This window comes from Carcharodon carcharias, chromosome 5 (genome assembly GCF_017639515.1).
Source record: "Carcharodon carcharias isolate sCarCar2 chromosome 5, sCarCar2.pri, whole genome shotgun sequence".
Classification (NCBI taxonomy): domain Eukaryota; kingdom Metazoa; phylum Chordata; class Chondrichthyes; order Lamniformes; family Lamnidae; genus Carcharodon; species Carcharodon carcharias.
Window position 1 is genome coordinate 37,025,490 of NC_054471.1, and position 25,342 is coordinate 37,050,831.

General features: G+C 46.9%; 1 protein-coding gene across 1 annotated transcript in view; it reads right to left on the minus strand.

Moving 5' to 3' along the window:
* cdc42ep3 (CDC42 effector protein (Rho GTPase binding) 3) overlaps positions 1-25,112 on the minus strand; it is a 173,079-nt gene extending 147,967 nt beyond the window's left edge. The window contains exon 1 of the mRNA XM_041188494.1: positions 24,905-25,112. The gene's annotated coding sequence lies outside the window, so the exon portion shown is untranslated. The remainder of the gene's footprint in view (positions 1-24,904) is intronic.
* Positions 25,113-25,342: the final 230 nt, after the last annotated feature.

Consider the following 25,342-nt stretch of genomic DNA (forward strand, 5'->3'; position numbering starts at 1 on the left):
AGGCGTGGCAGGAGGTGGCGGTGACTGTAAGCGCCCATGACGATGTGCAGCGCACAGGAACCCAGTGCCGCAAGCGCTTCAATGATTTATTGCGCTTTGGAAGGGTGAGTACCATGTCAGCCTTGGCCATTTTACCCAGCTGGTAGCCTTAGCCTTTGAGGCCCCCCCACCCCACGTCTTAGTGTCATTACTGCATTGGGCATTTGGCGCATGCTGGGTGGGCAAACATATAGTGACCATGCTTACATCAGCCTTAGTGGTTGAGGAGAAGATGGGTTCTCCCCGCAGCATATGTTGGTGTTTGTCACATTTGAGTAGTCTGGGGGCAAGCTGCGGGGGAGGCAGCTAGACACATACTCAGAACTCCAACACATGTCTTATTGATGGCGATGAGATGGTGGAAGAGGGGCCTCAAGGTGTCATGGTCAACAGCTATCTGCTGGCCTCAGTGCCGCACCCAATTGCACCTCCTTGCCATGGGTGCTAATACCCATGTGTTATTCAAAGTGATGGACGCCATATGTGTCCAAGGTGTCCATTGGGGGAGGGGGGTTGGGACCAGCCACACTATCTTCTGGGGACTGATCACCAGTAATGTGGACAGGAGCCACTGGAGACTTCAGATGGGCCACTGTGGTTGGGTTGCGGCGTGCGTGTGCAGAGTATTTGAGTGATCAGCCCCAATAAATGCTCTTCTATGTTCTGCAGGCAAAAACAGAGAACAATATGAGGGAGCAGCAGCGGACTGGTGGTGGGCACGCCGTGCTGCAGTGCCTCACCATCCATGAGGAGCAGGCCATGGAGCTGGGGAGGAGGCAGACGGCCAGGCCGGCAGGTGTCGCCGAGGTTGGGGTGCAGCGGCCAGGTATTTGAGGGCCACAGTCCCATCCACTCTGTCTCCCCACCATCCAAACCCCTGATAGCTGCTGCAATCCTTAATGCAGCGACACTGCTCATTCACAGGCTGATACAGTCAGAAGTGTGGGTCATACACAAAGGGCCCATGGCCCTTTGAGGATGCGTGTCTCTAGCACCTTCCAAAGTAGCCTTATCCCATTTGTGACCACTATCCCCATGGCATCGCTACTGTACATCCAAAGGCTTATTGTATCTTAGGAGAGTTTGTGCCTCCACCACCATTTCAGCCAGTGCGTCCCATATTACTCTGTCCAAAAGGTGCTCAGCACCTCACCTGTCAACCTCATGGCACTCAACTTAAATAAATGCCACCATGTTAGTCATCTCTGCGCCAAGGGGAAATTTAGCCTTGTGTCCACACGTTCTATGCCCCTCATAACGGTATAAAGGTCAATAATGTGACCTGTCAATCTCCTGTGCTCCACGGCAAATGTTGCAAGTGTTTGCAATGTTTCCTCATAACACCAACTCTCCAGGCCAGCATGCATCCAGGTCAGGAACCTCTGCACTCTCCCCACTCCAATGCCATCCCTCTCATGAAGCGCAGGTCACAACTGAACGCAGAAGTGTAGATGTGGCCTTGACAGCATTTTCTGCACTTGCAACATGACCTCCCTTTTCCTACATTCTATCCCTCGTCTAATAAAGGCAAGTCTGGCTTCAACCTTGTTAAACGCCTTATGATCCTGTTCTGCTACCTTAACGGGTCTGCCCAGCAAGGTCTCTGTAATCATCGTGAGTTCCCCCGGTCCTACCATCACCCATGTATTCCCGTACCTTGCTTGTCTTGCCCAAGTGCTTAACCGAACACTTATCCACATAACATTCCATGTGGCACTCTTTAGGCCGTCTGACCAGCCTGTCTGTACGCGCATGTAATGTTTGGGACTCCTCTTGACTATTTACCACCCCACCAATGTTCACCTCCTTAGGTTCTTGAAGGGTGAGCAACTTATGAGGCTGGGAGTGGGGGTGGGGGGGAAGGGATGAAAGGTATTACTGACTAAACACTAACTGATGCATTGTCCTTGTTGTTAATTTCAGCATCACCACCGCACCAGCCACCCCCAACATGTCCGGAGCACCCCCTCCACACCTGAGGGGCAAGACTTGCAACTTGCGTCACATCATTTCAGCCAGCCAGACACCAGTGCAGCAACAAACACCTCGGTGGGGAATATAACGTCACCTAGTATTCCGGGGCACAATGGAGAAGGCACTGCACAATTGCTGGAGGAGATGGCATGGACAGAGAGTGCTGATGGTGCCGGCAGCCGGAGGACTGCAGGGGACCAGGCACATGCTGAGTCCGGCACTGATGACGTGCCTCTGGAGATGTCAGCAGCGCATCAGCTGCAGGACAAGTGGCAGGATGTGTGGGAGCATCTGGCAGGGTTGCATGAGGGTGTGCTTCACTTGGTCTCTGTGGTGGAGGAATCCAGGCAGAGTGTCAGTGATGGCATGAACCTCAGGTCAGAGCTTCAGGCTTCCTCCACTGAGAGATTGGTGACTCTCATGGAGAGGGGCTTCAATCGAATTGAGAATCTTCTGATGGGGTTACGCTCTGAGCTGCAAGACCTCACAGCGCTAATGGCCACACGTGGTCGTTCGCAATGTGGGAGATGTTCTGGGCACCAAATGTCGGCGCTCGGTGCCGATCCATCTGCAATGAGCAGGGAGGTCCAATGTGACCTCACGTCGGTGCAGCAGCTGCCTGTGGTCGCTGCGAGCTCCTCTCAGGGCACTTTGGATGAGGGCAACAGCTCCTCTGCCCATCTGCCAGTCAACGTTGCATCCATTGAGGCTGCGACAACTGGGGAAGTGCCAGTTCTGGAACTGTCCACTCCCTCCCAGGCGGGGCCATCACAGGCTCCATGGGCCAGAGGACGCCCGCCAAGGTCATCGGCGCTAACAGGACAGCAGAGTCAGCAGGCCATCTCATAAGTCACTCCGAGCGATGGGGCGGCACCTAGACGTAGCACCCGCAAACGTAAGCTAAGGCATGTTAGGCACTCCACGGGTATGTAACTGGTGATTTTGTGTTGGCCCTAGATTAGGGAAAAAATACTTATGTACGTCTGAGCGATGTTTGTGTTTTATTTTGGACGGAATAAAGTCCACTTTTCTGACCATGACTGAGGGTGTTTCCTTTGTGCTGCATTTGTATGTTTCACAGGCATATCATGAGTATTTGAGTGGACATTGCTGTTTCTGTATTAAGCCCTTAGTTGCAGCTGATGAAATGGAAGATGTAGCACCTAAGTGCCACATGTGGAAGCACCAGGCAATGCTGGTCCTGCTGATCCATGTGTGTGGAGCTAGCTGAAGGTTCATTGGATTAAAGTGTCCCGGATGTCCCTGCCTCCTTGGTGTAGTAGCGGGTCGGCGTGCTGCCCCTCATCTTCGCCCTGTGCTTCCTCATCCTCTGAGCCACTGCTGGATTCATCATGAGCAGCCTCATTGCGTGCATCAAGGTCTTCATCATCAACTGCATCCCCCCTTTCCAGCACAAGATTGTGCAGAGCGCAGCATGCTACCACTATCACAGAGACGCGATCTGGGGGAAACTAGAGTGCCCCCCTGAGCGGTTCAGGCAACGGAAGCGCATCTTGAGAAGACCAATTGCTCTCTCCACCACATCTCTTGTGGTGCCGTTGGTCCTATTGTGGCGCTCCTCAGCTTCTGTTCTTGGATGGCGGAGAGGCATCATGAGCCACCTTCTGAGGGGATAGCCCTTGTCACCCACCAGCCAACCATCCAGCCGAGCCGGAGCACTGAAGAGCGTCAGCACCTGGGAGTGTCTGAGGATGTAGGCATCGTGGAAGCTGCCTGGGTACCTTGCACAAACTTGCAGAATCTGCATCCTGTGATCACACACTATCTGCACGTTCATGGAGTGGAAGCCCTTCCTGTTGACGAAGGCACTGGGCTCACCTGCTGGCGCCTTGATGGCCACATGTGTACAGTCTATTGTACCCTGGACACAGGGGAAGCCAGCAATGGCTGCGAAGCCTCTGGCTCGCTGTGTCTGACTTGCCTGGTCGCAGCAGAAGTAGATGAAGGTCAATGCCCATCTGAACAGAGCGTCTGTGACCTGCTTGACACATGTGTGGACGGCTGATTGGGAGACACCACAAAGATTACCCACCGAGCCCTGGAAGAGCCAGGTGCATAGAAGTGGAGGGCAACTGTGACCTTCAGAGCTACTGGCATGGAGTGTCCAGCCACACAATTAGGGGAGACCTCAGGGCCTATCATCTGACAGATATAGTTGACTGTCTCCCTTGACAGATGGAGCCTCCTTCGGCACTGCACCTCAGTCATATTGAGGTAGCTGCTTCTCCACCTGTATACCCTGGCAGCAGGATAGTGGTGTCTTCTGCAGCCCCTTCCACCTTGGACAACCTCTTGGCCCTGCAACCCTTGTGCCTGCGCCTGGCCTCCCAAAGGTGGCTCCCCTGGAGGCTGATTGTCCACTCCTGGCCTCCTCCTTATTCTATCCCTCCCTTCCTCCTCAGAGGAGCTGCCTCCAGTGGAGATGTCAGAACCCACACCCAGGTTAAATGGAGGCCTCCGGAAAGCTGCAGGCCCAAGAAAGATTACTGTCTGCAAAATGCTGAGCTGAAGCTTCAAAGTAGAGAGAAAGCTATTGGAAATCGATCTGAACTGCTAACAATCACACAGGCAAGTTTAAAACACTTTCTGCATTAAATACTCCAAAAAAAACATGAACAACCCCTCTGAGCCAACACATCCCGTCCGTGGATGAGGTTTGTTAAAAAGTCACCTACCCGACTGCCTGTTGGGCCCGTGCGCTGAGCTGAAGTTCGCATGGGCTCCTCAAAATCGGCATTAATTGCCGAGTTAAGGACATTAACAAGGCCTTTAATTAATGGCCGGCACACGTTGCCCTTCATAGCGCGTCCGCCCACCTAAATATTACGATGCCGCGCACTGATGTTGGGACGCTCGCGCGACATTTTAAGCGCTGACATGTAGGCTCCACCAACCGCGCATTAGCCATAAAATTCAGTCTCATGTCTCTGTTTGGGGCTCCAGTGGTCATCTCTTTTTCACAGGATACATCCAGTCCATCCAGGCACTTTAGAGGTTGGAGTGAAGATCCTAATGAGCTTTTGAACTGTTTTAATTGGCCTTGGGAGGAGATTGGAATTTCTGTTCTTACCTCCCAACAATGGTTATCCCTGCCAGCATCAGAAACAGCACCTTGAAATTGACCTGCTGTGCACTGCCGGTATTTTCGGGCACCTCTATCCCCCACCTGCCCCTGTTCCCAACTTCACAAGCCCGGAAAATTCAGCCCATAGGGTGGGACTGGAGTTATGTATAGGCCAGACCAGATAGCGGTGGGAGATTATCTTCCCTGATGGACACTGATGAACCCAGTCGGATTATTGCAACATTCCAGTGCCTTTCATGGTCATTATTTTGCTGCTAATTCACAAATTACTAAATTTACTAAACTCATTTTCACAACTTGCCATTATGGGATTTGAACTCACAACTTCTCGGCTACCAGATCCTACATAAAGTAAACATGTTTGAGCATAGCATTTGGATACAGAATCGTTTTCATGATGTAGATGTTTTCATTTCATTAACCTTGAAATTACAACCGACAGCAATGGAGCATAATCAAGGATGTAGGAAAAATGTGCCAAAAGGCATTTAAAATAACACCAAGTTTATTTTTTTACTCTTACATAATTGTTGCCATTCTTTGCTATTTTGACAATTTGAGCTCCAATAATCACTTGTTTTGCACTAATTGTAAAATGTTGTTCACTTATCTCTCTATGTATATACAGACAAGTGAATTGTCTAAGATAAAAGCAAAAAACTGCAGATGCTGGAAATCGAAAACAAAAACAAAAATACCTGGAAAAACTCAGCAGGTCTAGCAGCATCTGTGGAAGGGAGCACAGTTAACGTTTTGAGTCTGCCTGACTCTTCAACAGAACTAAGGAAAAATAGAAAAGGGGTGAAATATAAGCTGGTTTAAGGGGGAGGGCGGGGTTGGGACAAGAAGAGCTGGATAGAGGGCCAGTGATAGGTGGAGATAACCAAAAGATGTCATAGACAAAAGGACAAAGAGGTGTTGAAGGTGGTGATATTATCTAAAGGAATGTGCTAATTAAGGGTAGAAAGCAGGACGAGCAAGGTACAGATTGCCCTAGTGGGGGTGGGGTGGGGTGAAAGAATTGAAAAAGGCTAAAAGGTAGAGATGAAACAATGGATGGAAATACATTTAAAAATAATGGAAATAGGTGGGAAAAGAAACATCTATATAAATTATTGGAAAAAACAAAAAGGAGGGGGAAAAAATCAGAAAGGGGGTGGGGATGGAGGAGAGAGTTCAAGATCTAAAATTGTTGAACTCAATATTCAGTCCGGAAGGCTGTAAAGTGCCGAGTTGGAAGATGAGGTGCTGTTCCTCCAGTTTGCGTTGGGCTTCACTGGAACAATGCAGCAAGCCAAGGACGGACATGTGGGCATGAGAGCAGGGTGATGTGTTGAAATGGCAAGCGACAGGGAGGTCTGGGTAATGCTTGTGGATAGACCGAAGGTGTTCTGCAAAGCAGTCACCCAGTCTGCATTTGGTCTCTCCAATGTGGAGGAAACCGCATTGGGAGCAACGAATGCAGTAGACTAAGTTGAGGGAAGTGCAAGTGAAATGCTGCTTCACTTGAAAGGAGTGTTTGGGCCCTTGGACGGTGAGGAGAGGGGAAGTAAAGGGGCAGGTGTTGCATCTTCTGCGGTTGCATGGGAAGGTGCCATGGGAGGGGGTTGAGGTGAAGGGGGTGATGGAGGAGTGGACCAGGGTGTCCCAGAGGGTACAATCCCAGCGGAATGCCACCAGGGGGGATGAGGGGAAGATATGTTTGGTGGTGGCATCATGATGGAGTTGGCGGAAATGGCGGAGGATGATCCTTTGAATGTGGAGGCTGGTGGGGTGATAAGTGAGGACAAGGGGGACCCTATCATGTTTCTGGGAGGGAGAGGAAGGTATGAGGGCAGATGCGCGGGAGATGGGCTGGACATGGTTGAGGGCCCTGTCAACCACTGTGGGTGGAAAACCTCGGTTAAGGAAGAAGGAAGACATGTCAGAGGAACTGTTTTTGAAAGTGGCATCATCAGAACAGATACAACAGAGGCGAAGGAACTGAGAAAATGGGATGGAGTCCTTCCAGGAAGCGGGGTGTGAGGAGCTGTAGTCGAGGTAGCTGTGGGAGTCGGTAGGCTTATAATAGATATTGGTGGACAGTCTATCACCAGAAATTGAGACAGAGAGGTCAAGGAAGGGAAGGGAAGTGTCAGAGATGGACCATGTGAAAATGATGGAGGGGTGGAAGTTGGAAGCAAAATTAATAAATTTTTCCAGATCAAGAGGAGAGCAAGAAGCAGCACCAAAGCAATCATCGATGTACCGGAGAAAGAGTTGTGGGAGGGGGCCAGAGTAGGACTGGAACAAGGAATGTTCCACATACCCCATAAAGAGACAGGCATAACTGGGGCCCAAGCAGGTACCCATAGCCACACCTTTTATTTGGAGGAAGTGAGAGGAGTTTAAGGAGAAATTGTTCACTGTGAGAACAAGTTCAGCCAGATGGAGGAGAGTAGTGGTGGATGGGGATTGTTCGGGCCTCTGTTCGAGGAAGAAGCTAAGGGACCTCAGACCATCCCGGTGGGGGATGGAGGTGTAGAGGGATTGGACGTCCATGGTGAAGAGGAAGCGGTCGGGGCCAGGGAACTGGAAATTGTTGATATGATGTAGGGTGTCAGAGGAATCACGGATGTAGGTGGAAAGGGACTGGACAAGGGGAATCCAGCAAGATGCCACCACCAAATATATCTTCCCTTCACCCCCCCCAGCAGCATTCCACGGGGATCATTCCCTCCAGGACACCCTGGTCCACTCCTCCATCACCCCCTTCACCTTAACCCCCTCCCATGGCATCTTCCCATGCAACTGCAGAAGATGCAACACTTGCCCCTTTACTTCCCTTCTCCTCACCGTCCAAGGGCCCAAACACTCATTTCAAGTGAAGCAGCATTTCACTTGCACTGCCCTCAACTTAGTCAATTGCATTCGTTGCTCCCAATGCGGTTTCCTCTACACTGGAGAGACCAAACGCAGACTGGATGACCACTTTGCAGAACACCTTCGTTCTGTCCGCAAGCATTACCCAGACCTCCCTGTCGCTTGCCATTTCAACACATCACCCTGCTCTCATGCCCACATGTCCATCCTTGGCTTGCTTCATTGTTCCAGTGAAGCTCAATGCAAACTGGAGGAACAGCACCTCATCTTCCGACTCAGCACTTTACAGCCTTCCGGACTGAATATTGAGTTCAACAATTTTAGATCTTGAATTCTCTCCTCCATCCCCACTCCCTTGCTGATTTTTCCCCCTCCTTTTTGTTTTTTCCAATAATTTATACAGATTTTTCTTTTCCCACTTATTTCCATTATTTTTAAATGTATTTCCATCCATTGTTTTATCTCTACCTTTTAGCCTTTTTCGATTCCTTCACCACACCCCACCTCCACTAGGGCTATCTGTACCTTGCTTGTCCTGCTTTCTACCCTTAATTAGCACATTCCTTAGATAATATCATCACCTTCAACACCTCTTTGTCCTTTTGTCCGAGACATCTTTTGGTTATCTCCACCTATCACTGGCCCTCTATCTAGCTCTTCTTGTCCCAACACCACCACCCCCACACCTTAAACCAGCTTATATTTCACCCCTTTTCTATTTTTCCTTAGTTCTGTTGAAGAGTCATACAGACTCGAAACGTTAACTGTGCTCCTTTCCACAGATGCTGCCAGACCTGCTGAGTTTTTCCAGGTATTTTTGTTTTTGTTTTCAAGTGAATTGTCTATCTCTCTATTTGCAAAATACAATACTAACATTAAACATTGGTGTTTGCTTGTGAAATGGTCTGATGCTTTCTTTGGCTGTTGTGTAGTTGATCCTATCTCATTAAAACAAATGCATGAGCTATGTCTCATGCCATGTAATACATTCCATTAATTGACAACAGTTTAAAACTGATGAACAGGTCCAAACCCAAATTTAGAAATAAGCTACTGCCTCCCTTCAGCCTTTTTCCAAATCTCCCTGAAAAATATGTTTGCATCACTTTGCCCAAATAATGTTTAGTTTAGAGAATATAACAGTTTAAAATATTCTGTTGAGTATGGGAAGCAAGGCCAGATGCAGAAAACACTGCTGATGCTCATACATTTTTGTGGGCTGGGTAATATTCATGTCTCAACCTAAACCTCTAAAACAGAAGTATTATTAAGATTTTATATAGACTCATCATCAACCCTTGGCTTATATATTGTACACCTCATCATAAAACCTAGAATTCTTAGTAAACACCCTCTCACGTAGACTTCAAGACTGGACTCTGTACTGCTGAGGTTTTATTTAAGCTCATCATTACTTCTGGTTTTTATATTCCATACCTCTTCATAGTATAATTACTGCTGTTTTTTTTTAAACAAAATGCATCACCTCACATCACAGACATTGAATTCCATTTAGCTCTTTTTAGCTACTAAACCCTCACTCTCACAGCTGCTTTGGAAACTCAGGCCATTTCTTGTTTGTCTTTGTGGGCCACTGTAAACACTAACATAACATAATTCCTGCACTTGGTGCTCGCACAGAGCTGCAGGGGTGCTGAGACTCAGTCCGAGGACAGTGGCCTTGGCTTCAAGGGAGAGATACCATGGGCTGAATCTACTGCTCTCTCTGGTGGTGAACTAGGTGGAAAGGGTGTTTAATTAGGTGGGATGGTGGCATACCTGAACCCCACTGCCTTCCTGTCTCCATCAGAATTAAGTTCTGGGCCGGAAAGCTCATGGTCCACCTTCTCTCCCCATTGTTCAAGTGGCCAACTACTTAAGGGCCTCAATCCACCGCCACTGATATTAACCCAGTTTTAGACAGGCCTGTCACCATACAGCATGCACAGCAGCTAAAACTGTGTGGCTAGCTGCTTGCCTCCTGGGTGGCGATGGGGGAAGGGTGGGGGGGGGGCGGTGGTGTTGCGGGGATCCTTTGATCGAAGGCACTCAGCGCCTGATTGAGGGACTATACACCTGAAAGGGGGGATAGCTGGTTACAGCCATCTTCCTGCCCTTACTGTGGACCCCACCCCAGAACCCCACTACCCGCCCCACCCTCCCCTCCGCCCAACCCCCCTCCCCCCCCACCTCCCCCAGCACCCCCCCAACCCGCAATGCTGGGACTCTGGTGATTGACATTCTGGCAACAGCATGGCCTCCCCAATGGTGCTGATGAGCATGAGGTGCCAACCACTGATTGGCGGGCAGCTTTTGGTAGGCGAGACTTCTGTCCCCCCAGGTCTTGATTCCAGGGGAAGGCCCACGACTGGCCTTGCCACTACCTGATTGGCTTGTGGTTTGGCGGGCCTTCTTGAAAAAAGGCAGCGTGGGTGTCTTGGCAGCTGTCCAGCTGGCAGGTGAGACCCCTGACACTTCAACAAGATTCTGCCCCTGGTGTCCTCTGTCAGGATAACAGCACACCTGCCTCCTGCCTACTCTGCTAGACCGCTGCAGCCCATGTCAAGATGTTGGCAGCTGAAGTGTCCTCAATGGAAGCTTAGCAGCCTTTCATCTCCTAAGTTGTAACCGCTGGGAAAATACTTTATGAGACAAGGTAAATTAGCATAGAAAATAGATACTAGAGTTTGCAGAAGGGTATTCCATAATTATTTCTATTAACTATTAGGTACAGGTGGAATTGATTTGTAGGAAAATTTGTATCTTGTTCTGAATTTGGTGTCGTTATTTATATTTGCAGTGAAGTGAAGGCTAGACTGAAACAAGGCAATTGGATGGCGGTAGTAGGACTGGGTGTATTGGGAATGGTAAGGATGGTTCGATGAGCTGCTCAGTCAGAACTCTGGCTCTTAGGGGCAATGGTGGTGGATGCTTCTCCTCCTCCTTCTGCTGCACTTCTTGCTGCTGTTCAGGTGGTGGTAAGGACCAAGCCTTCATGAGGGCAAAGTCATGGAGCATGCAGCAGATAACCAAAAATCTGAAAAGCTGCTCAGGAGTGTACTGCAAACCTCCTCTGGAATGATCCAGGCAGTGAAAACATTGTTGGAGCATGTTAAATGTTTATTAAAAAATGTTTTTGCTGGTTGCACAGCTCTGGCTCGAGGCCAGCTCTGCAGCTGGGCCCCAGTTCCTGACAGGGGTTACGAGACATATCTAGCATTCACTAGCCAGTGGGTAAACTTTGTGGCCCAGCTGTAATAAAGGTGACACAGAGGATTGATGCTAGACAAATGAGTCGTGACTACTCCTGGGATAATGGGCTAAAGCGTGCAGGGCGAGTTGCCTATATAGTTACAAAATGGCCATATGTTGAGGGAATTCCTATTGACTGATAGAGATGTCAGGTTGATTAGCAGCAACATTCCTTCTAAACTGCATACTAGACAGTGCATAGCAATTGGGAATGTACAGTGCAGGAGACAAACAAACCGTGCACAAACAGCTTGGCTGCAAATCCATCTTTTGTTTTTACTCACACATTGAATGTGGGTGTTGCTGGCATTTATTGCCCACCCTTAATTGCCCTTGAGAAGGTGGTGATGAGTCACATTCTTGAACTACTGCAGTCCTTGTGGTGTAGTTACACCCACAGTGTATCTTATTTGACTTTTCTGTAGTAGTTTTATACAACTGAATGCTTTGCTAGGCCATTTCAGAGGGCAGTTAAGAGTCAACCTGGAGTCACACAGAGGCCAGACTTGGTAATAACAGTAGATTCTCTTCCCCAAAGGGCATTGTTATGATCTCCATAGAGACAAATAACTTAAAAAAAATTGAACTTCCAGTTAATAGCTGAAAGGGTAACACTTCCAATCCCAGAACTGTTCTTCATGGTGAGAGTGCAAGTTAGGCGAATCATCTAGCTGCATTTTAACTCCTCATGAATTTGGCCTTTTTCATTCTGAGGGCAAGTTATTTCCACTTGCATTCCAGCACGGTGAACCATAGCGGCTTCCAGCCTCTAGCTGCTTCCTCCCTCCTTGACCCTGGCAGACTATCCTGTCTGTGATATTCAGTGATATTTTAGGAAAGCCTGTAACCTGATATCCTCTGTACCCTTCCCATCGCAAAGCCCATCATCATGGCAATGTGATTCAAATGGGCCTTATTTCCAGATGGAGGTGCTGCTTAGACCCCGATTCTATCCCAATCTGTAATTAAATTAATATAAAATATACCCTTTTACTACCTGACATTTCTAACATTTTTCTGGGACTTAGGAGACTCACAGTCTATCCACTGTTAGCACATGGGCTGCTGCACCTCCAAGTGTAAACATCTTTCACCTTCATCCCAGTAAAACAATCTGGGCCCCCTTTAATTTCAAACAATCAAACCACTCCGGCAGTCTTCCAATGGACTTCAGAACAGATCATATGACCCCCTTCATTTTTTTTAACCTTAAATTAAAGACATGGTCCCAAAGTATATCAATGTTATAAACTCATAATTGTAGCAACATTAGTGAACCAAAATGGGTTTTTACACAATCAGGTAATTTCATGGTCACCATTATTAAGACTAGCATTTTATTCCAGATGCATTTGATTAATTAAATTCTCCATGTGGTGGGATTTTCACTCGTGTCTCCATAACTTGGATGATGTTGGGTGGCTGCACAGAAGCCTTGGCCAGTCCTGAAATGGTTTAAAGATGGGGTTTACGATGAGAAAGTGGTTTCTGGTGGATGTTTTCTCCTGCCAATCTTCCTGCCATAGATCCTCAGCTGTTTTTTTTTATTCATTCATAGGATGTGGGCTTCGCTGGCTAGGCCAGCATTTATTGCCTATCCCTAATTGCCCTTGAGAAGGTGGTGGTAAGCTGCCTTCTTGAACTGCTGCATGTGGTGTAGGTACACCCAAAGTGCTACTAGGGAGTTCCAGGATTTTGACCTAGTGACAATGAAGGAACGGCGATATATTTCCAAGTCAGGATGGTCAGTGACTTGGAGGGGAACTTCCAGGTGGTGGCGTTTCCATCTATCTGCTGCCCTTGTCATTCTAGATGGTACTGGTTGTGGGTTTGGAAGGTGCTGTCAAAGGAACCTTGGTGAATTCCTGCGGTGCATCTCTTGGATGATACACACTGCTGCTACTGTGCTTCAGTGGTGAAGGGAGTGAATGTTTGTGGATGGGGTGCCAATCAAGTGGGCTGCTTTGTCCTGAACAGTGTTAAGCTTCTTGAGTATTGTGGGAGCTGTGTGTTACTCCCCTGCGTGGTGGGTTTAATCATATGGGTGACGTGAGGGAAGCCCATGCCCAGATGTGGTGACACAGCTGAATAACAAACTCCTTGGTGAAATGAAGGTGTCCCATGCATTGCTCGTCCTAAAGGTTCACGTAAAGGAGAAGTGGGTTTGACTTCCTGTACAGTGCTCCTTCTTCTCCTCCCTCTAGTTGCAGCTACTCCTGCCCTTTGCTCTTCATTACTGCTGCTGCTTCTCGTTCAGCCTCAAAAGCAGCTCTACCAGACCATCCATGATAGCAAGCAACTATTCACAGGCAGCTTTGCTCTGTTCATGTGGAATAAGATGTAAGTGCTATAGCGATGACTGTCACATTGCAAGTTATACTTCCCAGCACAACAACAACTTACATTTATATAATGACTTTAATGAAGCAAATCACCTCAAGGTGCTCCACAGAAGTGTTAATAGACATAATTTAACACCAAGCTATATAACAGATATTAAAACAGCTTTGTCAAAGAGGCAGATTTTAAGGGGTATCTTCAAGGAGGAAGAGAGGTTTAGGGAGGCAACTCCAGAGCTTAGGGCCTAGGCAGCTAGTGTCAAGGTAATAACAGAAAAGCGAAGGAAATTGGAGATACAAAGGAGACCAGAACTGGAGAAATGCAGAATTCTTTGAGAGTTGTAAGGCTGTATTGAGGTAGGGAGGGGCAAGGCCATGAAGGAATTTGTAAACAAGAATAGCATCTTTTAAATCAACACATTGTTGGACTGGGAACCAATGTAGTTCAGCAAGCTACAAGACTTGGTGCAAGTCAGGATAGACACAACAGAGCTTTGGATCTTAAATTTATGAGTGTGGAAGGTGGGAGGCTGAACAAGGCAGCATTCAAATAGTCAATGGTGATGGAGACAATATGGCGTCAGGAGCTCAGATCATGGACGCCAATAAAATATCAGGGTTGGTTCAACCTCACTCAGTGGCCAGGGCAAGGGATGGAATCAGTGGCTAGGGAACAGAGTTTGTGGTAGGGACCAAAGACAATGACTTTAATCTTCTCAATATTCAGTTGGAGGAAATTACTGCTCATCCCACTGTGGATTTTGGACAGGGAGCATAAAAAAATTGGAGGTGTCGGAGAGTTGGTGATGAGGTACAGCTGGTCTTGTCAGCATATATGTGATATCTGGTGTTGTGCTTTTGGATGCTGTCAGCGAGGGTCAGCATTAGATGCGAAGTAGAAGGGCTCAAGAATAAATCTTTGAGGGTCTCCAGAGCTAACAGTGTGGGAGTAGGAAGAAAAACTATGACAGCAAATTGTCTGGTTACAACTGGAAAACAAAAACGAAATACTGTGAGATGCTGAATATCTAAAAGAAAAACAGAAAATGCTGGAAATACTCATCAAGTCAGGCATCATCTGTGAACAAAGAAACTGAGTTATGCACTTCAGATCAATGACCTTTCAAGTATGACAAGTAAAGAAACAAAAGGAGTATCTAGAGGAGGTGTGAACAGCAGAATGGTGAACTTGTCCCATTACCACTTCCTTTGGCTTTGCAATGCTAACTCTTTTGTCAATTAATCTCTCCTGTCTTCCACTGTAATTTTCCCATTTCTGATGAAAGGTCATCGACCTGAAAGTTAACTCTGTTTCTCTCTCCACAGCTGCCACCTGACTTTCTGAGTGATTTGAGCATTTTTTTGTTGGATAAGAATGGAATCTGACATGCAAATTCCATTCAGCTGGACAGTGGAGGAGATACATCAGAGGGGGATGAAATGGTCAAATGTTGCGAAGGGGCAACACATTCACGGAGTTTGGAGAGGAAAGAGAGGTTGGAGATGGGGTGGTAGTTTGAAAGAACAGAGGGGTCAAGGGTGCATTTTTTGAGGAGGGAGGTGATGATGACAGATTTGAAAGGGGGAGGCAGTAGCAGTGAAGAGCGAACCATTAACAATATAATCTAACAGGCGGCTCAGCAGTGGGGTGGAATCAGGTTCAAGAGAGGAAGATCTCTTGGGAAATATGAGCACGGAGAGGGCATGTTGAGAAATAGGAAAGAAGCTAGAGAAAGTTGCACAAGTTGCAAATGTTCTGGGAGTAGCCAGGTTGGAAAAGATCAGCAAAGTATTGACATTTGAGTTCTTTTTCAAGTTGCCATGCAATACGATTAAATGGTAAAAATTTAATTGATTATTCTCCTTTCATTACACAACCTCCTTAAAATGAGGCAGGTCATGTACCCACCCTCTAATTTCTTTCAACAGTGCAGTGTCATGAGGAGTGTCCTGAGGAGAGCACAGCAAATATGCATCTATGGTCTAAACTAAGTTTATACAAAATTGCTACTAAGGGTAGCTTTGCAACAGATTCTTGCAGTGGGAAACAGTCAGCTGACCCAAGTTATACTGCTGTCTGCGCCTTGCATTAAGATCTTTGACAAAGGAACTGTGCATCCTTTCATACATTTGTAGATCTTTGCTCCCAATAAGCAAGTTTTCCACATCAGTGTAAGCTCTCAAGGGATCTGTTGGAATGTCTGGTAGTTTTAAGCTCTGACTTTGCATCAAACAGGACTTATTCATCCACTGGTGGCATCCAAGTATGAGGCTAAATATTGATGGCGATCTCAGAACTCCTGACTTAGTTCTGCTCAGGAATCAGATCACGTCCTGCCTCCTGAATTCTACAGATACCAAAAATATATAAGCTTGCTACATTATTAGACTCAATTGGTACAGTCAACACTACTGCATGAAGGTCTGCTTGCAAAAAATATATTTTTATGTCTTGGAACATTATACATCTGTAATAGATTTACAATACAAATTTTAAAGTCAAGTTATATTTTGCAGTCCAGTCTCAACTAACTGGCTATAACAAACCCTTAAAAATCTATTTCTAAGCAGGACAGAAATAATCCTTTGTCACTTCAGATTTATTCTGTCTCTCATTGTGAATTGTCTAAAGATTAAAAAACAAGGGTGTGACTTTTTTTTTAAATTAGAGAATTATGGCAAGTGTCAGAGATTAATTAAGTTTATGTTGCTTTGTTTGGGGCACTGCCAAAGAGAGAATTTGCAAAAATGGATAGGATTATATGAACAGGACAAGGCCATTCAGCTTCTCGCTCTTGTTCTGTCTTTCAGGTAGATCATGGCTGATCTATATCTTAACTCTAATTAATAGCTTTGTCTGTCACCTAACATTGCTTTGTATTCTGAAGACAGAGATCTGGGGCCCGATTTTGTGTCCCAACATGGGGCTTGTAATAGCTTGAGGGAGGAGGGGGTTTAGTGCAGATAAACGTAACTTTTATTGAGGACATGTTACGATGCTTACATGTTTGTCACCATCTCTCCACCGGAAGCACCTCCCTTAGTGTTGACCTATGGTTGATTGACAGGAGGGAGGGACAACTCATCTAATTACTTCACTTCCTCCCCCTTAAGTTCCAACAAAATGTCTGAAAACTAACAAAACATTTGTAATGTCTCTTGTCTTTAACTTCCCTTGTTAACTTCAACAGATCATTGGATATGTCAAGAATAGCAACTGTAGGACGACCACACACTTCAGAGGTCGGCAGTGAAACATCAATTACAGGTTGATCTTGCATTCGTTGAGATGTTTCTCTTGCTCAAATGTGATCCACATGTTTGCACACTACTCTATTTTCAACTTGAACTCAGAATGACAATGGACCAGCTTCTGAAATGATGGCTCCTGGAGTCCAGGATGGTCGACTTCCAAAGTTACGCACGTACATAGGTCATCTACTTAGTTGTGGTTCAGTTTCTGGGCGGTTTGTTTCCATCTCACCTTCCCAAACACCAAATCCAGACATGTGTAAGTGGCGCTTCATCAGCAGCTCTGACGGCGTGGAGCCCGCAGTAGTTTGTGGTGTTGTGCAGTAACTCAGGAGGAATATGGAAAGATGAGACTCCAAAGTACCTCCAGACAACTTCTTCACCCTGGCTTTAAAGGTCTGGACAGCCCTTCCAGTGAGGCAATTTGACGAAGGATACCAGTGAGCAGTCTTGATGCGTCAGATGCCATTCAGGTCTGTGAACTTCTGAAATTCCATGCTGGTGAAAGTTATTCCATTGTCTGAGATAATAATTTCAGGCAAACCCTGTATACTAAAGGACTGACACAGATTCTCAATAGTTGCAGCTGAAGTTGGCATCTTTACCTCATAGACATCAAGTCACTTTGAATGTGCATTGATGAATAACAGGAGCATAGTGCCCAGAAACAATCCCACAGAGTCAATATACAGTCTGAGCCAAGGACAGCCAGGTCATTCCCATGGGTGAAGAGGAGCTGAAACAGGTAGCTTCTGGTGTTGCTGGCAAAGGGAACAATGTTTAACCATGTTCTCAATGTCACTATCTATTCCTGGCCACCAGACATAACTACATGCCAACATTATTATCCTTGACGTGCCTGGGAGTGCACTATGGAGCTCTACCAAGATTGACTCTCTGCCCTGGGAAGGGACCACGACTCTGCTTCCCCACAGCAAAATTCTGTCCTGACAACTCAGTTCAGTGCTTCTGGAGTAAAAGGGGCACAGGTCATCAGACACACTTGGGTACTTGGCCAGCCTTATAAAATGAAGTCTTTAACTTTTGACAGTTCTGGATCTCTGCTTGTCCAATTTGTGATCTGTTTAGCACATACAGGTGATGAATCCGAGAAATTTAACAACAACACTAACTCTGGTGGAAGAGTTGTATTAGCAGGGCTGCCCAATAACAGAAGATGACTAAGTGCATCTGCATTGCCTATATGCGAGCCAGGGCACTACATGAATGTATACTCATAAACTGATAGCACCAGGGCCAATGCTGGATTTTTGCTGAAGTTACAGGCAGAATAGCTTTGTCCTCGCTGAACAAGCCTGTTAAGTGGCTTATAGTCAGAAAATTGCAAAATGTCACCCGTGCAGGTATTGGTGAAACTTCTTGACACCAAACCCAACCGACAGCCCTCCTTTCTCCAGCTGGGAGTAACCCTTTTCAGCCTGTGAGAGTGTTCTTGAAATGTAGCCAATGGGCCTTTCTAACCCATCCTCCATTTGATGTGACAGTACGGCTCCTATGCCATAGGGAGGAGCAACACAGATCAGCACTAGCTCTTTATCTGGGTCATAATGTACCACCAAGCATGATGAATGAAGCCATTTATTCACTGCTGCAAAGGCTTTTTCTTGCTGTGAAGCCCATGACCAGCGGTTGTTCTTCTTCAGCAACAGGTGGAGTGTGCAAACACAGTGGGCAGATTAGGTAAGAAATGGCTGTAATTATTTTTCATCCCTAGGAATAACTTCAGCTCTGTCACATTAGAGGGTGATCATGCATCTTTAATGGCTTGGAGAGAATCGAATTGGCTGAAGACTGGCATCTGTGACCTCCAGAGGAGGCCAAGATGTATCATTCACTCGGCACTTCTGGCTGAAGATGGCTGCTAAAGCATCAGCAGTGGTCACTCCTCCCACAACCCATGAATGAATAATTTTTAAAAAAGGAGACAATTCTCAAGGACGTAAAAGTTCTGGAAAGTGTTTTTGTTTATTCATTCATGGGATGTGGCCTTTGCTGGCTGGGCCAGCATTTATTGCCCTTCCCTAATTGCCCTTGAGAAGGTTGTGGTGCACTTAAACTGTTGTAGTCCATCTGGTGTAGGTACACCCACAGTGCTGTTAGGAAAGGAGTTCCAGGATTTTGGCCCAGCCGCAGTGAAGGAACAGCGATATATTTCCAAGTCAGGATGGTGAGTGGCTTGGAGGGGAACTTCCAGGTGGTGGTGTTCCCATCTATCTGATGCCCTTGTCCTTCCAGATGGTAGCAGTCGTGGGTTTGAGAGGCGCTGTCTAAGGAGCCTTGGTGAGTTCCTGTAGTGCATCTTGTAGATGGTACACACTGCTGCTACTGTGCGTCAGTGGTGGAATGAGTGAATGTTTGTGGATGTGGTGCCAATCAAGCAGACTGCTTTGTCTTGGATGGTGTCAAGCTTCTTGAGCGTTGCGGGAGCTACACCCATCCAGGCAAGTGGGAAGTATTCTATCACACTCCTGACTTGTGCCTTGTAGATGATGGACAGGCTTTGGGGGAGTCATGAGTTGAGTTACTTGTCCCACAATTCCTAACCTCAGATCTGCTCTTGTAGCTACAGTATTTGTATGGCTAGGCCAGTTCAGTTTCTGGTAAATGGTAAACCCCAGGGTGTTGATAGTGGGGGATTCAGTGATTGTAATGCCATTGAACATCAAGGGGCGATGGTTGGATTCTCTCTTGTTGGAGATGGTCATTGCCTGACATTTGTGTGGCATGAATGTTACTTGCCATTTGTCAGCCCAAGCCTGGATATTGTCCAAGTCTTGCTGCATTTGGACATGGACTGTTTCAGTATCTGAGGAGTCGCGAATGGTGCTGAACATTGTGCAATCATTAACGAACGCCCCATTTCTGACCTTATGACAGAAAGAAGGTCATTGATGAAGCAGCTGAAGGTGGTTGGCCAAGGACGCTACCCTGAGGAACTCCTGCAGTGATGTCCTGGAGCTGAGATGACTGACCTCCAACAACTACAACCATCTTCCTTTGTGCTAGGTATGACTTCAAACAGAGAAGAGTTTTCCCCCTGATTCCCATTGACTCCAGTATTGTTAGGGCTCCTTGATGCCACATTCTGTCAAATGTGGCCTAGATGTCAAGGGCAGTCACTCTCACCTCACCTCGGGAGTTCAGCTCTTTTGTCCATGTTTGAACCAAGGCTGTAATGAGGTCAGGAGCTTAGTGGACCTGTCGGAACCCAAACTGGGCATCAGTGTGTAGGTTATTGCTAAGCAAGTACCGCATGATAGCACTGTTGATGACCCCTTCCATTACTTTACTGATGATCGAGATTAGACTGATGGGGTGGTAATTGGCCAGGTTGGATTTGTCCTGCTTTTAGTGCACAGGATATACCTGGGCAATTTTCCACATAGCCGGGTAGATGTTAGTGTTGTAGCTGTACTGGAACAGTTTGGTTAGGGGTGCGGCAAGTTCTGGAGCACAAGTCTTCAGTACTATTGTCGGAATATTGTCAGGGCCCATAGCCTTTGCAGTATCCATTACCTTCAGCCATTCCTTGATATCACGTGGAATGAATCAAATTGGCTGATGACTGACATCTGTGGTGTTGGGGACCTCCAGAAGAGGCCGAGATGGATCATTCACTCGGCACTTCTGGCTGAAAATTGTAGCAAATGCTTCAGCCTTATGTTTTGCACTGATGTGCTGGGCTCCTCCATCATTGAGGATGGGATATTTCTGGAGTCCCCTCCTCCAGTGAGTTGTTTAATTGTTCACCACCATTCACAACTGGATCTGGCAGGACTGCAGAGCTTAGATCTGATCCATTGGTTGTGGAATTGCTTAGCCCTATCTATCACTTGCTGCTTTTGCTGTTTGGCACGCAACTAGTCCTGTGTTATAGTTTCCCCACATTGACACCTCATTTTTAGGTATGCCTGGTGCTGCTCCTGGCATGCCCTCCTGCACTTTTCAATGAACCAGGATTGATCCCCTGGTTGGATGGTAATGGTAGAATGGGGGATATGCCAGGCCATGAGGTTCCAAGATTGTGTTCGAGTACAATTCTGCTGTTGCTGATGGCCCTCAGCACCTCATGGAAGTCCAGTCTTGAGCTGCTGGATTTATTTGAAATCTATCCCATTTAGCACGGTGGCAGTGCCACACAACACGATGGAGGGTATCCTCAATGTGAAGACGGGACTTTGTCTCCACAGTGACTGTGTGGTGGTCACTCCTACCAATGCTGTCATGGACAGATGCATCTGCGGCAGGCAGGTTGGTGAGGATGAGGTCAAATATATTTTTCCCTCTTGTTGGTTCCCTCACCATCTGCCGCAGACCCAGTCTAGCAGCTATGTCATTTAGGACTTGGCCAGCTCAGTCAGTTGTGGTGCTTCCAAGCCTCTCTTGGTGATGGACATTGAAGTTCCCCTCTCCCGAGAATACATTCTGTGTCCTTGCCACCCTCAGTGCATCCTCCAAGTAGTGTTCAACATGGAGGAGCACAGATTCATCAGTTGAGGGAAGGCAGTAAGTAGTAATCATCAGGATGTTTCCTTGTGCATGTTTGACCTGATGCCATGAGACTTCATGGGGTCCAGAGTCGATGTTGAGGACTCCCAGGACAACGTCTTGCTGAATGTATAACACTGTGCCCCCACCTCTGCTGCTGGGCCTGTCCTGCCGGTGGGACAGGATGGGGATGGTGGTGTCTGGGACATTATCTGTAAGATATGATTCTTTGAGGATGACTCTGTCAGGCTTTGCTTGACTAGTCTGTGAGGCAGCTCTCCCAATTTTAGCACTAGCACTCAGCTGTTAGTAAGGAGGACTTTGCAGGGTCAACAGGGCTGAGATTGCCATTGTCATTTCCGGTGCCTAGGTCATCCAGTTTCATTCCTTTTTTGTATCTTTGCAGAGATTTGTTACAATTGAGTAGCTTACTAGGCCATTTAAGAGAGTCAACCACAATGCTGCGGGTCTGGAGTCACATGTAGGCCAGACCAGGTAAGGATGACAGATTTCCTTCCCTAAAGGACATTAGTGAGAAATCGAGAATGTTTCCATGGTCATTATTAGACTTAGTAATTCCTGATTTTTATTGAATTCAAGTTCCACCATCTGCAGGATCAAACCTGGGTCCCCAGAGCATTACCCTGGGTATCGGGATGACTAGTCCAGCGACAGTACCACTACACCATCGCAGCCCTTTGCTGTAAAGTGAGCTAGAAAAGCCAAGCAGAGTTGCTGCAGTTGCGCAAGGGAGGGGGCAGGTTTTGTCTCATGCTCAAAATCTGTCATCGACAGGGCTTCGGGCCATTCAGCCAGGCTCCCAGAAACTCTAACTGGAAAAAGAAATTGTGCCACTGAAATTGGGTGCAGCTCTCTCACCCCTGTAAGGCATCATTGTGTGCCATAAGGGAGGGTCCCCAGGCAACAAGAGGCCAAACCTTAGGAAATCAAGGACAAGGAGGAGAAGGACTTGATAATACCATGAATATTGGGTCTACCACAACAGGCTCACCTACCTGGAGATGTACAGTGCAGGTGAAGGTGCAGGTTGACTGTCCAGGGAGACAGTGACCAACATCTGTTCCTTCCTTATTGATGATTTTTCCCCTAGAACCATCCATCCTGCCCTGCAGGTAGCGCTGAATGTGACCATGTCATTCAACTTCTTCACCTCAGGTTCATTTCTTGGCTCTGCGGCTGACCTCTGTGGGATCTCTAGTTGGCTGCCCACCAGAGTTGTGGGAGGGGGCCAGAGTAGAACTGCAACAAAAAATTTTCCACATACCCCACAAAAGACAGGCATAACTGGGGCCTATCCAGGTACCCATAGCCACACCTTTTATTTGGAGAAAGAGAGACAAGTTAAAGGACAAATTGTTCAGTGAGAGAACAAGTTCAGCCAGGCAGAGGAGAGTGGTGATGGGATGTGGATTTTTCGGGCCTCTGTTCAAGGAAGAAGCGGGGAGGCTGTTGTGACATTGCACCCATGTGTGCTGGTGCTCCCCTAAGGCACTGACCATCTCCACCCTTTGCACCCAGGCAGTCTTGGTGAGGATCGGGGACATTTTTTAGCTTGCTGGGTAGGGGATGTCTCTCTCTTTATGGACCGCCTGCACTAGTAGATCCAGAACATGGTCGGTGAATCTTGGAGCTGTTAAGTCCTGGCTTTCTTGGCTGCTGGAAATCTGTGACATTCTGGAATTGGAGTAGGTTAAGAACATGAGTCAGTAATAGTGTTTTCCATATATATGGTGCATCATTAGCTCAGCATCCTTGCATTATGGAGAGGGGCTGGTGATTTGTGGTCCAGTTACTAGTGAAGGGTTAGCTGATTTGAAGCATGGTGGCCTCATGTGGCTATGCGAATGAAAGTGTGTGCTGATACTGTGCAGCAATGGACTATGTGACCACGGCTCACTCAGCGGCACACATGCCTAGGGATGAAATGAGACTAGGGTATCTGGAAGTGCTCAGTGGTTTGTCTCCTTTGTTGGGGTTGCAGGGATAGGAGCGGTGTAGGCGGAAGTATAGTTGAGGATCGATTTTGAGAAGCAGTCCCTGAGCTGGGCTGCTGAACATACTTGTTGTAGTCCTGTTCTGTGACCTGCTGCATGTTCAGTCGAGAGTGTGCAGCTCCTGCAGTGGAGTGCACAGGCAGACTGGGACATCAGATCCTCAGACCCTGGCGTTCTCAAGCAGCAAAGCAAGAGGTCAAGGGAACATGCAAGACGTTGGGAACTTACTGCGGGTTCTTTCATGCTAGGCCAAATTTCACAGGGGCATCACCAATAACAATACTACAGTTCAAAGTCAGCCAGCATTTCCAGTGCTAAAGAAAACTTCAGTACTTCTTGTGTTTCTTTCAGAGCAAAGATGGTGACAGAGGCAGCTCTTATCAGATCCAAGACAGGTTAGACCCACCTCCGCTTACGCCTCCATTTGTGCTGCCATTTGCACCTCAATCCTGGGGCGGGAGGTGACAGGCCCAATTCCGGCCTGTCCCTGCCTCCCACTCCTGAAGAAAATTGTGTCAGCTGACACTGTCGGCAAGGAAATGGAATCACGGCGTGTGGAAATTTTCAACCCCTGATTTCTGCCTCCAAGATGAAAATCTGGCCCCAGCATTTTCCAGGATAACAGCAGTTTCCTTCTTTAACAAATTATTTGAGGAAATAAAACAACCAAAAATGTGTCAGGTGGATTTACAACTTTAAAAGAACAATCAAATATAAAGAGACCATTATGATAGTCCAATGTAGGATGAATATGTCTTATACAGCAAGCTGAATCCTCCTCTGTCAAATTGATAACAGAACCAAGTCTAAAGTAAAACAAATTTTGACACCCAGTGGTAACTCTGAGATACTGCAGGTACAATGAGAAACATGCATCAGGGGAAGTCCATTTTCTTTCCATCAATATTTCATGCATTTTTTCCAGTGGTTCTTATGAAGTTGCTTTTTCCCTTGCCATGGAGGTGAGAGAGAACAAAAAACCCTTAAAGTTTATTCATATTTATTTTAAATTCCCATGGCTTGTGCAAACCACCTCCTCTCAGACTAAATAATTGTGTCTTTTATGCTGCATTATGTTACACAGAGAAGTGCAAAAATATTACAGTACAGGCATCTCATACTCATGGGATTTTTTTCCAACTGGAACCTCGAAACTGTGGAATTTCTTCACTCCCCAGTTCTTTGTTCCTTCCATCATTCTCAGGCTTTTGACCTAAGCTTGTCTTCACCTAATCCTAGCTTCCTGTTTCACGCCTTCCCTTGTCCCGTTTTCACTGTTTGCAGCTTTGCTGGTATATCCTGCACTTTGGGCCTCAAAGCTTCACCTCAGTTTCTTAGTCTAAAAATTGTTGGCATTCAGTTAGAGTTAGTAGGAAATGGGGGCTTAACATCTGTTGTTCACTACAGGTGGTTCCTGATGTCAGTCTGGCCACTGGAGGAGGTGGTGGGGGGGCGGGGAGCTGACTTTCCTTGCTGGCAGAAGGCAAGCAAAACTGGAGTGTGAGCTACAGTAAACTCCTGCTGTTTGCGGCTTCCTGGTTCGCAAATTCACTTACCTGAGCTTTTCACTTTGTATACAGCATCGTGTGAGCAATGCTCACTTATCCACCGTTTCTCCTCCCTCTCTCTTCTTTTCCCGGGGACACAGCAGCCATGACAGAGCGTCCAGAGCTACAATAACGGCTCTATTCAATTTCAAATCTTCACAAGCATCTAAAATAACTCTATGCCTATCTGTTTTATAAAACTATCCCCTAGTATTCCCATCCCTATAATTCTTAACTAACCCTTCAGAAAGAATTCAAGGAATCTATGCACATTGCATGCTTTGATAATCTCTTGCCAAGAGCGGTGATACTATGCTCAGAGGCTCCCCCGTCTGTCCTGTACAGATACTGCACCACATTTTTGCTGGTGAGTCCAGTACTGCCCTCGCATGCCTGGAACAGATCTAATTGAATCCCATTCGCAAACATGTTCCCCCTTCATGACTT